Genomic DNA, 12,901 nt, shown 5'->3' on the forward strand with positions numbered 1-12,901 from the left:
GTCAGTACTATATTTGTTCTTTTTAATATGTTAATTTTTTTATTATATGTGATACCTGTTCCACTGCTGTTTTCATCGTATATATGTGCAATGATGTTTTAAAAGCTTACTAATTTATTTTTTTGTGTTCTGTGCTACTACCATGTATTTTAAAAAAAAAAAATTATTTAAAAAAATGGTTGGAAGTTCCGTTGCTGGTTCCGTAATATTTAGTATGTTAATATTTTTATCATAAGCTATACGATAAGCTATACGAGTATGCGTTGATAGATTGGCTTTTTTTAATTTAAACTATTCTTAATTTATAACACATTCAAAATTGTTACAGCATCCAACAAGGCATGGATTTCTTAATAATTTACAAAATCAAAACTAGAATTTTTGTTTATTTCAAATCAATGGCGTCGATGATTCGCCAAGTAGTAGAAGTGCTTCCATATAATCCACACCCAAATCCTCAAAAACCACTGTCTGGCCGCAGCCACCACTTTCCGCGGGCTTCTTTTTTCCGGCCACTGGTTTCTTCCTCAAAGAGTGTCGTTTCTTCAATGCCATAACAGGCGAACACCCTTCTTCAAACCCGTATTTCATCTCCTTCAACGATTCCTTAACTCTCTCCACCGGAAAATTCAACACTGCATGCGGGCCCCGCGTAGAAAATGCGGCCTGATCATACGCCAACGCGGCTGCCTCCGCACTGTCAAAAGTTCCAAGCCATACCCGGATTCCGTTTCGTGTGGAATCCCGTATTTCTGCCGCGAATTTCCCCCATGGCCGCGTTCTCACGCCGCGGTACGACTTTAATCTTTTTGGGTTTTCGGCAGTTTCCTCTTTTTTTACGGTGGCCGAATTTAATTTTGGAAATTCGGCCGCCAGCATTTCGAAGTTGAATTTGTTGAACGGGTGGGAAGCGTGTCGGTAAAGAAGTTCGTCCCACGAATATGAGGTTTCCGGCAAGTATTTGGAGGCCATGAATTCGTGTTCAATGCAAGAAGTTGCCATGTATGCTGGTGGTTGCGGTTGCGGTTGCGGTTGCGGTGGTGGTGACGGTGGCGGTTGTTCTAGTTGAGTGTTTAGGTGACTAAAACAGAGGGTGGTGTTGGTTATATATGTCTTCATCTAAATTTGTTCTAATATTTTTTTATTGAGATTTTTTAATATTATTGTGGCTACCGTTGAGGTTATTTTAATGGCAATTAAAAATTAAAATTGAGGATTAACTTTTTAAGACTGTTCTGATTGGGCGAATGAAAATGGGATGTTAAAACAATGAGGGGCCACGTGACGCAAGGCGGCTGGCCCAACTCAGTTGGGAATTTAGAAGGTGTGCCAACGTGGGCATAAATCGGCACGTCAGCAGGACAAGTGGGATGAAAATATTGTGTCATTCTTGTGACATGTTTATGTTTCGTAAGCATTATATCATGATAGGGAAATTTATTTGTCTTAGGCATTCCTAATCCATTTTTCATTTCCATCTTTAATCACTTTAAAAAAATAATAAAAAAATTTTAAATTGTAAACAATCTTTCTTTAAATTTAACCATGAACAGTGAATTTTCTGTATACTCTACTCACAACCATACTCTAAAAAATGAAGAATACACTCACATAAATATAAAGAATCCATTAAGAATGCTCTAAAAACTACGTTATCATATATGTTTCTTATGCTTTCGTATAGGGTTCATGAGAAGTGTATTAGGTATACTTAGTGATATGTACGTAAACACATAAATTAGTGGTGTGTCCTTGTAAGGGATACCTCTTTTTTGAAGACGTAGGACTCAATCAAGGGTAAACATTAGGTCTTTTTTTTTTCTCTCTTTTTTTTTATGGTTGTCCTAGATGAGTCATCAAGTAGATTTAAGACACATATATGTGATAGTAGAGTTTGAATGCAAGATTAAAGAAGTGACGAACAACGATAGAGGGAAAAAATTTAAAGATTATTTGCTCTTACACAAAGTATCAATATTGGGATTTTAGTGGTACTAGCGACGACAATGACACACAAATCACCATTTAGGGTCAAGACGTTCCACATGCAAGTAAGTTCAATTATGTAAGATTGTTTGTATAGCGGTATGGGGAGATAGATAACGATGTAGCCCATCACATCCAAGTTATTTTGTGTTGGTGGAGAGTAGTCACCAGGGTATTTTGTGCTAAGAGACTTCTAAATAAATTATAGGAAAATCTTTATGGGGTTGTAGTTAGACCTGTTATGCTGTATGGGATAGATTATTAAGCCATCAAGAAGACACATGTATGTAACATGGATGTGGTAAAAATGAGGATGCTAAGGTGGATATGTGGGCATACAAAGTTAGACCAAACAAGTACTGAGGATATTAGATAACAGTTAGATGTGATTGCTATATTAGATAAGATAAAGCAAGGGAGATTGACATAGTTATTCCCATAGATTCTGAGGATGCTGTAGAGCTTGGCATGTTCCAATAGAGAGCAGCTGTAGTAAGACATGATAAAATAATCGAAGCTCAGAGGAGACATTAAACAGGACATCAAGGATGGAAGCTTAAAGATGATCCAATGAATCCTTGTTTATCTTTTGTGTATTTTATTTTTGATATGTAATTTGATATAACATGTAATTTTGATGTGTAATGCCCAAGAGGCAGATTTTGATTATGTAATGTAATGACCATTACTGAATTGACTATCTTTAGAAATTTATACATTTGTAACTATATGCAAGTATGTTTTGGTGTATTGAGCTTGTTCCAATCTAAGGGAAGATTGTTGAGTCAGAGTTTTACAAGGAAGATTGGAATCTTCTCAACCTCCTCAAAGAAATGGCTAAGTATGGACTTCGAGCAAGCTTGGACGTTCAAGCACGGTTTTGCTACCCCGAGCATGATGTCTTATGCTTATAAGACTATCTTCTGGAATTTCTTATAAGTGTTGAAGGCTTCGAGCAAGCTACACTTCGTCAAGTAAGGATGTTCTTCATCGAGTACGGATTGCTAATCGAGCAAACAACTTGATCTCTCCAGCTTAAACCAAGTGTTCCGAGCACATTGGTGGGTCGAGCATGGATAAAATTAAGATCTCAAATGTTCTAAGTATAACCTTCTAGCATGGTTCAATCCCGAGCAAGCTTCACACCCGAGTATGATGAAGGTTGTTCACAATAAGTCACAAGGCAAGATTGAAGAGATTAAGAAGAACATGTTTGCTCGTAGGACTTATTCGGGCAAAGCAAGGATATTTTTTGAAGATTGAAGTCTGCTAGATGAGAATGTTTTCAACTGAAAACATTCTAAGTAAGGTATGCTCGAAGACTTGTTTCAAGTATGCTCGACAAGGATATATCATACTCGAAGACTTGTTTACACTTGTATTTATTTATATCATTCATTATGTAATCATTAGGGTTTCTAGAAGGAATGTCTGGGCCTATAAATAGAGTCCTAGGTTTTCCATGTAAAAAGACGAGCCTTTACTGAATACGAGAGCACAAACACCAGAGCGAACATTCCTTTTTGTGTTACCTCGTACAGCCGCCGTCACAAAACCCTAGACATTCCATGCATTAAATCACTATTCCTTAAAAGATTAATCAATAATAGTGAATCTTTGTCTATTGTCTTTATTACTGATTATTTATTGTCATTCAAACCTTTATTCCCAATCCTTGAATATACTGATTCCCCCGGGATATTCAAGAGGCATTGAGTTATTAGATCTAGTGTGATCTTGTCAACCTATATAGGTTTTGCACTAGGTCCGATCCTGACAGAATTGGTTGGTGGTTTCTCAAACGGTTCGGTGGAGCGCGAATTCTCGCTTAAACGGTAATTCATGCGTTGTACAAGGGAATTGCTGACTCACTCAGCTCGTTGGTAATTGCACAAACGTTTCGGTAGAACGTGAATTCTCGTTTAAACGGTAATTCGCGCGTTGTACAAGGGGATTGCAGACCCGCTCAGCTCGTGTAGTGTCGTGGGGACTTATTGGCTGTAATAATGACATATTTTGTCCAAACGGGCCTGATTTGGTTGGTAATTACTTAAACGGCTTGATAACGCGCGAATTCGACACAATTAATGTAAACCGGGTGTAGTTTGTAAACCCTTTGTCCCCGGTTTTACTTAAGGGTAGTTTTGATAAATCAAAGGCCTTGGGGGCTGATGTAAACGAAATCTTTATGGGTGAGGTTTCGGGTCAATTAAATTATGTTAGGATGCCCCGTAGAATAAATGAGTCGGTTCGGGCTAAATAGTAATCGTTGTGCGCAACCCAACAGGCTTTTGATTTCTGGAACTGCTTAGAGATTCTCTAGCTCGTTGGTACTTGTGTGATGTGTGTCAGGTGAGTTTCATGATGCCCCTTTTTACCTTTTTATGTTTTGGGCTAGCATACACACCATATTTCAATTTTACTTGATTTTACTCATTTAAACTATTTGGATGGTATTACGTAGCCTTATTCGTATTTATGCATTTATGAAACTATGTGTGAATTATATTCTATGTCTAAGGATATTTTAGACTCGTTTATGGTCATATATTCCTTAAGGTTATATATATTACTTATGGTCTAGGCTCGAGGATACTATTAGGCCTAGTTTTAATTCCTAGATTATCCATTATTTATAGATTACACGTGATGATATTGCTTGGTTGATTAATCGATTAAGATGTGTGTAAGTGTGTATTTGGATGTGTATGTTTTGATAAACTGTGATTGGGTCAAATATATTACTCGGGGAGGACCCAGGGTGAGGAGGCCCGTGTTTGTTTATGTCCCGGGGGGTCACATATATTAGTTGAGTCCTTGACTTCGTGTCTCGTGACATGGGGTGAGGAGGTCCGCCATCCTGCTAAACCGTGATCGGGTCAAATATATTACTTGGGGAAGACCTAGGGTGAGGAGGACCGTATTACGTGTTTAGGTTTGTTAAACCATGACCGAGTCAAATATATTACTTGGGGAAGACCCGGGGTGAGGATGCTTGTGTTACGTGATTTTGTTTTGTTAAACCGCGATCGGGGCAAATGTATTACTCAAGGAAGACTCGGGGTGAAGAGGCCCGTGTTGCGTGTTTGACCAAGGAAAAGTATTTATTTATTTACTTATGATTTTCTCCAAAATTTTTATATATATTAATTTAAATTGACTTATGGACGTCACTTATAATAACATGAACTCACTCAGCTTTAGCTGACTTTGTGTGTATGTTAGATTGATTTTCAGGTTGAGAAGTAAGGAACTACTGCTTGGACGTGCTCGAGATTACTCAGATGGTGGAAGGCATATCTAGTCGGAGAATTAATAATGCAACTATTTTCTTTTCATTTATTATTGCATGTATTTGAATTTTGGATTTTCATCATTTTTCCCGGTTTTAGGATTTGGTACTTGGTTATTTTTCCGCTGCAGGTAACTCTAGACGTATTTTTAATAAATTGAAATCGTTTGGCTTTTATTTTTGAAAATTTTGGGATATGATGACCAACTGTAGGACTCCCGGGATTCAAGGTCTTACAAGTTGGTATCAAAGTCAAGGTTCGAGGGATCCGGGCATCATTTGATGTGTGGACTCAAACTGTTAAGGGAAGGACTAGAAATGCCAACCATGGGTAGCTGCGCGCCAAGAGGTAATCTTTTGTTTTTTTTAAAAAGTATTAGGTTTGCTTTTGTGTGCATAAATTGTTAAGTGTTAGATAGGATGCTAATATGTTTGGGAACACGGGGTGCTTAAGACGCAGGGGTAAAGTAAACGACTAATAACACTTGATCAACGTTATTAGCAGTTTAGCATTACCTTCCATGTTCTAAATGCTACTTGCGCTTGATTGTGTTAAGGGGTTTTTACATATTTCCCCTTCATAAACCTTTGAAATTACATATTTCCCCAAAATACAAGTTTTTAATGCAAAATGTACAATGCTCTTTAAGCATGGTTTGGGGAAATATGTAATTTCAAAGTTTAAGAAGGGGAAATATGTAAATGCCCCGTGTTAAAGTTCTGTCTTTGTAGGGATAGGATATGGCTAATACTTGTGCTAGTAAACGTCAAAGTTCATCTTATTCATCAAATTCTATGGTTTTACTTCTCATCCTCTCGAAAGCTTTTACATCTAATTGTTTAGCTAAGACATAGCACGCTACCACTCTAGGTTTCCTTTTTACTTGTTGAGCTTTAAGCTTCCTTCCTATTTGAATCAGGAGCTAGTAGAGGTTTTGACCCAATCGTTCTCTTGTGTGATTAGACGATTAGGTTTCGTCTCTATCCGCGTCCGTTCCTATTGCAACAGGATTCGGGGACGAATCCATTGTAAGGAGGGTGGACTTGTAACACCCAGAAATTTTCGTTAATTAGCATGTGTATCTTAATAAGTTGTAGGATTAATCGGGACTTGATTTTTTTTAGTTGAGGGGCTTCCTGGTACTTCTTAGAAGTTCATTTAATTACCTTTTGATTCAAGATATCACAAATTGCAAATGGAAGGGCCTAAATTGTAAAATTCCTAAACCTAAAATAATTTAAGCGCCCTCCCTATCTTCTGCGATTGGCACTTTCATGCTGCCACGACCATCAATTTCTTCAAGGTTCCAGCCATAATCAACCCATATTCGTCCAATTCCAGATGATTCCTAGGAACTTCTTTTTCACCATTAAAATCTTTTATTGAACCCTTGAGATGTCATAAACATGTTAGGGTTTGAGTTTTGATGATAACAGTTTGCTGACAGATTTGCACTCGCTTATTTTTTGGTCTGTAACTCGACGATAATTGATTGTTTTTGATCGATTCTTGTTTCCATGATATTATACTTTGAGTCTATTTCTAGAAAGGTATAATTTGTAATTTTTGGATGAGATTTGAATGGTTTTTATGATTTTATAAAAACGTGTGTCAAAGCTGATGCGTTGAGTCAAATTCTGGTCTGTCTTCCCGACATCATAACTCTTTTATGACATGTCTAAATTGGTTGGTTCTGCTTCTGGAACTTCAAATTTTAAGTTAGGATTCCAACCCAATTGGAATCATTTAATTTGGTTTGGTATAAAATTTTAAACAAATAAAACCCTTTCGTTGCGCACTGAAATAGCTGCACGTACCTTACTGTGTTTGATGAATTTTATGATTTTTGTATGCACTGGAAAAATATAACAAAAATATTTTTCGAAACCTAAGACATTTATGAAACTTTTATAAAAGTTTCATAATTTATTTCTATGATTTTCCGATGAATTAAAATACATATTTGCATGCTAAAATTTTCATATTAGACTCGTTATTGATTGATACTTTCGGTTTAGTTGAAATCGGTGGCTTCCCAATTAAGCTATTTCTAGGGAAATTTTGACCAAGGTTTTTATTCTAATAGCTCCCTAGGTATGTCTCATACTTCATAATAAAATATCTTGGTCAATGGAATTGATTTGACGGGCCAATCATCAATAGTTTGGAAAATAGGATTTTGGTGGTTTAAATTGTTAATTGTTGTGTTTCGCGTGTTGTTTGAGGTGATTAACAACCAAATCGGTTTGTTTATTGTTAATATGATTAACGGGCTATTGAAACATTAATTTTTAATAAAACGGGGCTAAATTGGTTGGTGGTTGCTCAAACGGTTCGGTAGAGCGCAAATTCTCGCTTAAACGGTAATTAGTGCGTTCTACAAGGGGATTGCCAACCCGTTTAGCTTGTGTAGTGTCGTGTGGACTTATTTTCTGTAATAATGTGATATTTTATCTTTACGGGGCTGAGTTGGTTGGTAATTGCAGAAACGGTTCGGTAGAACGCGAATTCTCGCTTAAACGGTAATTCGTGCGCTGTACAAGGGGATTGCCAACCCGTTCAGCTCGTGTAGTCTCGTGGAGACTTATTGGCTATTATAATACCATATAGCCTTATTCGTATTTTTGCATTTATGAAACTATGTGTGAATTATATTCTATGCCTTGGGATATTTTAAACTCGTTTATGGTCATATATTCCTTAAGATTATATATATTACTTATGGTCTAGGCTCGAAGATACTATTAGGCCTCGCTTTAATTCTTAGATTATCCATTATTTATGGATTACACGTGATGATATTGCTTGGTTGATTAATCGATTAAGATGTTTGTAAGTGTGTATTTGGATGTGTATGTTTTGATAAACTGTGACCGGGTCAAATATATTACTCGAGGAGGAACCGGGGTGAGAAGGCCCATGTTGCACATTTATGTCCGGGGGGGGGTCAAATATATTACTTGAGTCCTTGACTTCGTGTCTCGTGATATGGGGTGAGGAGGCCCACCGTCCTACTAATCCGTGATCGGGTCAAATATATTACTTGGGAAAGATCCGGGGTGAGTAGGCCCATATCACGTGTTTAGGTTTGCTAAACCGTGACCAAGTCAAATATATTACTTGGGGAAGACCCTGGTGAGGAGGCTCGTGTTACGTGATTTTGTTTTGCTAAACTATGACCGAGTCAAATATATCACGTGTTTAGGTTTGCTAAACCGTGACCGAGTCAAATATATTACTCGGGTGAGGATGCCCGTGTTGCGTGCTTGACCAAGGAAAACTATTTATTTATTTACTTATGAATTGTTCCATAATTTTTATATTTATTAATTTAAATTGACTTATGGATGTCACTTATAAAAATATGAACTCACTCAGGTTTAGTTGACTTTGTGTGTATGTTAGATTTATTTCTAGGTTGAGAAGTAAAGAACTACTTCTTGGACGTGCTCGAGACTACTCGGACGGTTGAAGACATATCAAGTCAGAGAATTAATTATGCAACTGTTTTCTTTTCATTTATTATTGCACGTATTTTAATTTTGGATTTGTGGCATATTTCCCAGTTTTGGGATTACGTACTTGGTTATTTTACCGCTGCGTGTAACTCTAGAGGTATTTTTAATAAATTGAAATCGTTTGGCTTTTATTTTTGAAAATTTTGGGATATGATGACCAAATATAGGACTCTCGAGATTCGGGGTCTTACATTTTCATAAGTTTTTGCGCATACATACATATATACATACATACATACAAACATATATACATACATATATACATACATACATACATACCTACATGTGTGTATATATATATATTCGTAAGTTTTTGCGCATACATATATGTGTGTGTGTGTATATATATATTCATAAGTTTTTGCGCATACATATATGTATATATATATACATATATATAAATGTGCGATTCAACGATCATCATGCAATAAATATTCAAGCGTAAAGCAAATGAATTCAACTAGTGTCATCCTCCCGTTCCTTTAGCCGAAACCGTAGTAATAGGGGAATTGAGAACCACCTTACAAAACAACCAAAGTTATAATGTTAGACGACGCATGTACGTCCCGTCGGATCCTCCCACTATGTGTATGCGTTTGCATTTGCGTAACTTCCACCATAAAGACTATAAACACGTTGCAAGCAAGTTCAAGTATAATTATAAACAACATGCACAAATAATTTAACATGTACGATAAAAGTGAATCGGTTTGCAAACAAGCACTTAACTAATGAAAGAAAACTTGTGGCATGCTAGAATTCCCGACATTTTGTCCTAGTTATTAAAGCGTAAACAAAATGAATACTTAAACGAAATAATCAAACAAGACACAAAGAAATGTGTTTATAACGGATTCAAGGATCGTTAAAGTGTTAAGTATGTTTTGGTAAAATTTTTATTAGTTTAGTTATTTTAAAATAAAAAAAATTATATTTGACTATTAAATGCAATTCAAGAGTTTAAAACATTTAAAATATAAATACTAAATTATATATATATATGTGTGTGTGTGTGTGTATGTATATATGTATATGAAACTTAACGGGGTTCGGTTCATTTAAACAAGTGTAAACAATATTAGGTTTTAATATAATTAAAGTTTAGTTAATAAAGTTTTATTAAAAAAAGAAAATAAAAAATATATATAAAATCGGACCAGTGGGGTTCGAGCCCACACCCCTGGCCGGTTTAGTGTTTAACATCGAGTGCATTGACAAACTGGGCCATTGGCTAAATCGTTATAATAATGAAACAGAAAATATATAACCATGATTCCAAATTAACCCCTAAACTATAAGAACCCTAGACTTCAAATTAGGGTCTTACACCCTCTTTCAATTAAATTTGACTGGGGTTTTGAAGAGGACGGAAATGAGATCTATAAGCATATTTCAATTACCTGAAATGGTTATGAATGCGAGAGAACGGCGAGTTAGGGTTTCGGCCTAAAGGTGAATTCAAACGAGGTCAAGAACTGTTACAATGATGCAATTATGTTAGGGGTTTGTTTCGTGATGATGAGATGATGGTGTAGTGCTAGTTAATTAGATTTTTTACTGGTATTTATAGACTAACAAGATCAAACAGTCTGCGGCCATGGTTCACGCAAAAATTGATTATATTAACTAAATTATCCGGCCGTTACGAAATAATCAATTTCCATGATTTGCGATTTAATTGAAGCAAAACGGAAGGGGGGGGGGGGTCATCCGCGGTATTAACAGGGAAGGGATGGAGGATGGAAAATTTTGAAAAATTTTTGCAGTTAAGTCCTTGTGGTTTGAGTTGGGTCCAGAAGTTGATTAAACTTTATTTTAGGGTCAATTTAGTCCTCGTGGTTTGAGTTGGGTCCAAAAAGTTTAAAATTGATTAAACTTTAGTTTAGTTTCAATTATTGCATATTATTGAAACTTTAACGAAACGTTAACGCGTAAAATCCAATAGAGACAAATCCGTGCGACATAATTAATATTTTGAAGTCTTTAATTAATAAGAAAGTCCAATTACAAAACGGGTAATATAATAAATACAAACATTAAATTGAAATTGACGAATGTCACACCAAGCACACTCGAAGATTACAAGGTCTTAGGAGCCTTACTCGTATTGAAGAACTATGCTCAAAGACCTATTTACACTTGTATTTTTATTCTGTCATGTTTTGTAATAACTAATGATTAGGGTTTCTAGAAGGAATGTGATGTGCGCGCAATGTATAGAAAAATATGAAAAAGATTGTTAAGTTTTTCAAAAGGTTGTTTCACATAAAGTGTAGTTTTAAATTTATAAAAATTATTTTTATCTTAACTAAATCACTCACAAATAGGCAAGTGTACATATCATAAATGTAGAATAGTATAGGTAAGAAACAAGTATCGATCCACAGACACAATTGTTTGATTTTTACTACTAAATCGCTATATTTATTTTAACCGGAAGTAAACATCATAGTAGTTTTGATTTAACAAGTTTTTATATAAAATTTAAAATCATAAATTAAAGACAATATTTTTGGGTTTTATATATTTAAAGAGATGATCAATGATAAAAGTGTATCATATTGGTTGAAACTCCTCTTAACTTGGTTTAATAATTAATTAGTAAACATGTGATATACGCTTGCTATGGTAATTAAATGTGGGAATAACACCTTATTCCTAAGTCATCTTATTCCATGAAAATTAAAGAAAGAGATGTGCATAACTTCATGACCTCCACTAAAACATCATTTTATGTAAGCAAGTGATTTATAGTAAGTATTTATAAGATAATTATATTAAAGATGAGACAACCCCTTAAATTACTAAGCGAATTGTCCTTGATATTTTAATAACAATAACCTTTGTATTATACTTAAAATACCAATTAAGATTACTTAAGTTGTAATGGACCAACCTTGAGTTACCAAGTATTAACCTACACAACTCTTCGATAATTATAGAACTCATGTAATAACCATCCAAGAGTTGTTTAAGATGATCAATTACTACTAATACTTCCCATTTGGTCCATGTCAAATAGACTTCCCATTTGGTTCATATTAGGATGATCAATTACAACTCTTGTCAACATTCCCATTTTAAGATGATCAACTACTAATACTTCAATTACTCATCAAGTGATAAATAGAATATAACCTTTACTTACCGATCACATGTTCAATCAATATTATTAAACTTCAATTAAGATTTATTATAAATCAAGATGATACTATGAAATTTTAGCCAATAATAAGCATAATGTTATACATCAAAGTAATAGATACAAACATGATCAAATTAGAACAATATAACCAATTTAGATGACTAATCTTTGATGCTAATGGCTTCTTCAAGAGCTTAATCTCCATGATCTTCAAAGGGTGGATGGATGGGATAATTCCCTTATTAATGGTAGTGAAAGGAGGTAGTTGAAGTGAATTTAAGGTTCTTCAAGGTGTTTTGAATGTGGTGGATGAACATTCAATTTATAGGCTGATATGGTGACTCAGCACGGCCCCTGTTGAGCTGGACACGGCCATTTTGATTAGTTTGTCTTATTGTAATAATTGCTCATTGTCAGATGGTACAGCAGGAGCGAGAAAACGACCGTGTTGACCTCAAAACACGGCCGTGGTGAGCCTAGAAGTGTTCAATTTTGTCTTTTCTCTTGTAGTATCAACATGGGCGTGCTAAGAGTTAATATGGGCCATGTTGAGCTTCAAAACCTTCTATTTTACCTTTTTCTCTTGTACTTTCAACATGGGGTGTGTTGATGTCAACGTGGCCATGTTGTGACTTCTTGAATTTTGCATTTTCTTCGTATGTTCTTGACATGGCTATGCCTTGATTCACCATGGGGTGTGTTGAGTTCATTTTCACAGTTTTCCTCTGTTTTTCTTTGTATATCAGCTCGTTTTATTTCTTAAGGTCATATTTACCTAGAGATTAGTGGCTATTTATTTTAATATAATTTCCAATATTACGTCTAATTGGAGATATTTTATTGCCGAAAAGTTGTAAAAATTATTATACATCTGAATATCAGGTGGGCCTATAAATAGAATGTTTAGGACACATAAATGGGACACCTGTGACATAATACACTTTTCACCTGAGAACATT

At 35.3% G+C, this 12,901-nt stretch overlaps 1 pseudogene; it reads right to left on the bottom strand.

Moving 5' to 3' along the window:
* Positions 1-390: 390 nt before the first annotated feature.
* On the bottom strand, positions 391-1,011 carry LOC143568197 (ethylene-response factor C3 pseudogene; annotated as a pseudogene).
* Positions 1,012-12,901: the final 11,890 nt, after the last annotated feature.

The sequence above is a fragment of the Bidens hawaiensis genome, unplaced genomic scaffold (assembly GCF_021521415.1).
Source record: "Bidens hawaiensis isolate Kalapana, Puna unplaced genomic scaffold, B.hawaiensis_p1.1 tig00023828_1, whole genome shotgun sequence".
In the NCBI taxonomy this organism is placed as follows: Eukaryota; Viridiplantae; Streptophyta; class Magnoliopsida; order Asterales; family Asteraceae; genus Bidens; species Bidens hawaiensis.